Source organism: Dromiciops gliroides, chromosome 3, assembly GCF_019393635.1.
Source record: "Dromiciops gliroides isolate mDroGli1 chromosome 3, mDroGli1.pri, whole genome shotgun sequence".
Taxonomy (NCBI): domain Eukaryota; kingdom Metazoa; phylum Chordata; class Mammalia; order Microbiotheria; family Microbiotheriidae; genus Dromiciops; species Dromiciops gliroides.
Window position 1 is genome coordinate 578903053 of NC_057863.1, and position 6000 is coordinate 578909052.

The window sequence follows — 6000 nt, forward strand, 5'->3', positions numbered from 1 at the left end:
TTTTCCCCCTTTTCTCTTTTTCATGATTACTATTGTTACCTGTTTCCCTTCCATCCTATTCCCTTCCCCATCATATTTATTCTATTATCCATCTTCTTTCATCCTATCACTCTTCAAAAGGAATTTGCTTCTGTCTGTCCCCTCCCCAACTCTGCCCTTCCTTCTTTTGTCCCTCTCTCTTTATCCCCTTTCCCTCCTATTTTCCTTCAGGGTTAGAGAGATTACTCCACCCAATTGAGTGTGTACATTATTCCCTCCTTGAGCCAATTCTAATGAGATTGAGGTCTTCAAGGCAATTCTGATGAGTGTTAGGCTCATTTGCTGCCCAGATTAAACAGATTACTCCACCCAGTTGGGTGTTTCTGTTAGACCCTCCTTGAGGCAGCTTTGATGAGTTTAAGGTCTTTGAGCCTTTTCTGATAAGTGTAAAATTCATTTAGTGCCCCCGCTCCTCTCCCATCTCTTCCCCTACTCCATAAGCCTTTTCCTGTTTCTTTCATGTAGGATTTCACCTCTTCCCTTCCCCCTCCCCCCGTGAATTCCCTTCACCCCTCAATTTAACCCTAAAGATGTCATCACCTAGCTAAGTGACACAGTGGATAAAGCATCACCCCTGGACACAGGGGGATCCCAGCCAAAACCCGGCCTCAGACACAAGACAGTTACCAACTGTACAACCCCAGGTATGTACCCCAGCTCCAATTTGTTATTGTTCTCTAGGGTCTTGTATTTGAAAGTCAAATTTGCCATTCAATTCAGGTCTTTTCATCACAAATATCTGAAAGTCTTCTTTTTCATTAAAGTTCCATTTTTTCCACTGAAAGATTATGCTGAGTTTTGCTGGGTAGGTGATTCTTGGTTGTAATCCCATTTCCTTTGCCCTCTGGAATATCATATTCCATGTCCTCTGGTCCTTTAATGTAGAAGCTGCTAGATCTTGTGCTATCCTGAATGTGGCTCCACAGTACTTGAATTCTTTCTTTTTGGCAGCTTGCAATATTTTCTCCTTGACCTGAGAGCTCTGGAATTTGGCTATAATATTCCTAGGAGTTTTCCTTTTGGGATCTCTTTCTGGAGGTGATTGGTGGATTCTTTCAATTTGTATTTTAGCTTCTTCTTCTAGAATTTCAGGGCAATTTTCCCTGATAATATCTTGTGTTAAGGGCTAAAATTCTAGCTAGTCTGTCTAAAATATCTAATGAGTGGTCGCCAATAAATTATAAGCTTTAGCAAGAGTTAGACTTTTAAGCATTTATTAAGGAGAATGAGAATTTGGTAAAGAGAGAGAGAAAGGCCTAGATTCCTATCTATTAAAGGGAGAGCACATTTCTAGCTCCCTTCTCTGCCAGTGTCCTCAGGAAAGAGCCCGAGACTGAGCGCCAGTCTCTTCCTTCCTCCTCCCACTAGCCTGCGTCACTTCCTGACTCCTGGTCTTGCCCTCAAAGACCTTCGCTTCATGGGCAGAACTCTTCTACAGTAAGTATCCAGCAGGTGGCGTTATTCCAATCATTACAGTCCCCCCTGTTGTTCCTCAAGAAACAAAATGTTTCCTTGACGGAACAGTAAAAAGAATATAATAACTATTGCTAACTAATAATATGTGAACAACAATATAGAAAAGGAAGAGAGGAAAGTTTTGTCCAGAGGGGCGATTTTTTTTTTGTCCTCATGAACCGACGCTTTGACATTAGTCTTGCAAAGGGAGGGCCTCTGCAGAGAATACATATTACAGATGGTGTATATTATAACAGAAAGAAAAAAAAACAAAAACAACAAATCAAAACTGTTCATTTAAAGTCTCTGAAAGTCTTTTCTCAGATGTCCTCTAGGTGTAGTCGTGGAATGGAAGTCTTTTCAGGGGTTGATGTGTGGATGCTGGTAATCAGCCAGGAAAATTTCCTACAAAATTGAGCTTAACACAACTTTAAAATAGCTTTGTCAATAATCAAATCAAACAATGAAAGTTCTCAAAAACATGTCTAAGGGAATTCAGAATCTTAGTTGTTACACATGAAACATATAATAAAACAAAAATTGAAACATTCTTTAAAATTAATATTAATATAGTCCCCCCCCCTTATGGAGGGTAATTGAAGAGACAATTGCTGTGATATTAATTCTTTGTTACATCACTTTTTGCATCATCTGCCTAATTATCCTCATGCCATTATGAGAAATTCAAAAATCTAATATAATTGGTAACAGGTGTCAAGGCCAAATTCAACACTGTATTTATCATGACACCTGAGATAATTATGGGGGTTACCATAAAAGAACAGAGAAATGATGGGATATGAGCATTCCCACACTTGAGCAATATGTACTGCCCATACAGTATGCCAGGCTTAAAATAGGTGGATGGAATACATGTCCATGCCACCGAACATATTGGAGGAAACTGAGTCAGACTTAATCAGATGCATGTGGTTGAGATGTCCATGGCATCAGGCATATAGGAGGGAGCATAGAAGCTAGGTGTAGAAGTGAGATGGGTGGGATCAATACTTCCAGCCATCTGTACAATATTGTGGGGAAAAATAAAATAAAATATTAAACCAAGAGAATCCAACCTCAACATTTGTCAAAAGCCGTTCCCTCGGCCATACCTTGACTTCATGCATGTCTCCCCTCATGTGATAGTTCAGTGTCTGCTCTTGCATGTATTCCTCTTGTGATTGGATGGCACCTTGGCCAACTGGCATCTGATAACTCAGAATAAAGGCAATTAATGTCTTAAATGATAAGTTCCCATAATCCAAGTCTCATATGGATTTTAAAATTGAGGATAATAAATGATTGCAAAAAATGTGAATACATCTTGACTCAGGACACAATATATAATTATGCAACAATTTCAAATAATACCTTTTTTTTTACTTAGTATACAATTACTTTTGTGAAAAATCTGAACATATTTAAATACAAGTTAAAGCACAACACAATCCTAAAGAAAACTTTTTTTGAAAAAAGAAAACTTTTACAAACATTCCCCTCTTTTTTTAAAAAATATGCTTATCAAAAATAATACTTCTAGAATCAATTTACACTTGCCATGGCAACCAATTTGCCAAGGAAATGCTTTAAAGAGTTTGATCAAATAATCAGTTGAGAAAAAATAACAAAAAACAAACAACTCAGAATATGGGAGCACAATACTCCTAGAATTAACATTGTATTATGAAATCAAAACCATCTTGCAATGTTTCAAAATTAGAGATGAATAAATAGAAAAAAATACACATGGAACAATAAAAGACAATGAAATTCAAACTAGGGAAATCTAAATGAATATGAACTTAATATTAATAAGAGTATTATAAAAAGCTTTACAAATATTCTCCTTGTTTTAGAAACTAAGTATAAGACACAATCTCAAAAGCATGAAAATCTCTATGAAAATAGACCCATACCATTAATTTCAAAATGTATATGTAATAGCATAGAAATCCTATGTAACCTCTGAACTGACATTAATACTCTGAGTGAATTCAGAACACTTTTGATTCCGATATCTAAAATCCCCAATACTCATATCAATACCTTGCTGCTTACTTCTACATTTCTATAAAATATATACCCTTCCATGGCAAAAGAAGCCGAGTCTTGGACTATGTTGATGGTTGTCATTCTTATTCAGCTTAAGTTTTTCTTCTTTAACCCCTATATATTGTCTGTCACTCTTTTCACCATACAAATGCTTTATAAGATTACTAATGAAAGACAAAAGCAGGTTAGCAAAATTATGAACAAAACGAGCATATCTGGAATTTAAAGGGTTTTCTAAGGTTGCCTGAGAAGCACAGCCATGCTGGGAAAGGGCTGAGCCTGAAGCTGCAAATGTAGTTAGAGAAAGTTGAGCATGAGCATTAGATCTCTGGACTTCCCAGGCAGGGGAAGCTATGGGCTTGGCCATAGGAGGAGTAGAGGGCGGGGTCTGGAGAGGAGGGGAGGGTCCAGAGCAATTTGAATCAGACTTGATTTTGAACTCAGGCCTGGATTCCTCTTCCCCCACTTTGCCTCCAGGTGCTAGGGGATTAAAAGCTTCTAGAGGGTGGGTCATTGCCTCCAGGCATGCAAAATTAAAGCAACAATTACTGTTAGAACTGGGAAAAGCTGCGGGAATCTCTTCAGGTTTCTCTGAAAAAGCATGGTTGGGAGAGGGAGAGATATTTCCTTGTGTGAGTAAGTTGCTGGCTCTTTTAACAAAAATAAAAAGAAAAATAGAAAATCCACAAAAACAAAGCATTAACATAATCTTATCTCCCATTTGTCTGGTTAAACAGACTAAAATCAAAAATAGAATAATTAGGGAGTTTAAAAGGTCCATTTGAAAAAATTTAAAGGGAAAACACAGCCAGTACGCCAGTACTTAGCAGTTAAAGGGAGAGGGAGGGGAAATTTCTTACCCAACCAGAAGATCAGAAGACTGAGGTTTACCTTTCCTCTTCCTGGTCAGCCATCTGTTAAGGGCTAAAATTCTAGCTAGTCTGTCTAAAATATCTAATGAGTGGTCGCCAATAAATTATAAGCTTTAGCAAGAGTTAGACTTTTAAGCATTTATTAAGGAGAATGAGAATTTGGTAAAGAGAGAGAGAAAGGCCTAGATTCCTATCTATTAAAGGGAGAGCACATTTCTAGCTCCCTTCTCCACCAGCGTCCTCAGGAAAGAGCCCGAGACTGAGCGCCAGTCTCTTCCTTCCTCCTCCCACTAGCCCGCGTCACTTCCTGACTCCTGGTCTTGCCCTCAAAAACCTTCGCTTCATGGCCAGAACTCTTCTACAGTAAGTATCCAGCAGGTGGCATTATTCCAATCATTACACTTGGAAGATGGTGTCTAAGCTCTTTCCTTGATCATGGTTTTCAGGTAGACCAATAATTTTCAAATGATCTCCCCTGGACCTATTTTCCAGGTCAGCAGTTTTTCCCAGAAGATATTTCACGCTGCCCTCTATTTTTTTATTCATTTGGATTTGCTTTACTGTGTCTTGGTTTCTCATAAAGTCACTGGCTTCCATTTGTTCAATCCTAATTCTTAGGCAATTAGTTTCATCAAAGAGGTTTTGTACCTCCTTTTCCATTTGGCCAATTTGACTTTTCAAGCTGTTGACTTTTTTCTCATGTCTTTCCTGCATGACCCTCATTTCTCTTTCCATTTTTTCCTCTACCTCTCTAACTTTATCTTCAAAGTCCTTTTTGAGCACCTCTATGGCCTGAGACCAATTCATATTTTTCTTGGAAGCTTTACATATAGGGGCCCTGATGTTGAAATCTTCCTCTGAGGGGGCCCCTTCATCTTCCTTGTTCCTGAAGAAACTTTCTATGGTCCTCACCTTTCTCTGTCTGTTCGTCTTGCCTTTCTTTTACTTGACTTTTAGCTCCTTAAAGTGGGGCACTGTTTAGAGGCTGCACTGTCCCAAGCTTCATAAGGTCCCAAGTGGTATGATTTAGGGAGGATCAGGTTCTTCACTTGCCTGGTCTGTTCCCTGGTCCTTAGATGACCCCAGACCAACTTGCTAATCAACCAGCTTTGTGTATTGTGGTTGTTAGCTCAGATGAGCCTGTGCCCCTCCCCCACCTGGGCCACTGCTACTCAAGCCTACCTCCTGGTTCTCAGCAGGGGTGTAAAATCCAAGTTCTGCCTCAGCACCAGCATAAACCCCTGTAGTCTCCCCCCTGCCCAGGGCTCAGCCCACTCACCAGACTGTGAGCTTAGTTGCAGATGACACTGGCTCTGCAGCTGATTCAGAGGCTCTGGGGGTCTGCTTCTCTGGTGAGGCCTTCCTGGGGCTGGATCTGTGTCAGGGTGACTGTGTGGTTGGGCTCCACCCCTGTATCAGCACAGCAGCTCCCTCCTTCTGAACTTCCAAGCCATTCTTGGTTAGAAGATGATTTCATCACATTCTTCTGTGAGTTTTGCTGCTCCAGGCATTTTCCTATGGTGTTATTTGGATTTTTTTAGAGCGATTATGTCATGAGTTTGGGAGCTCACTGCCTTTCCTC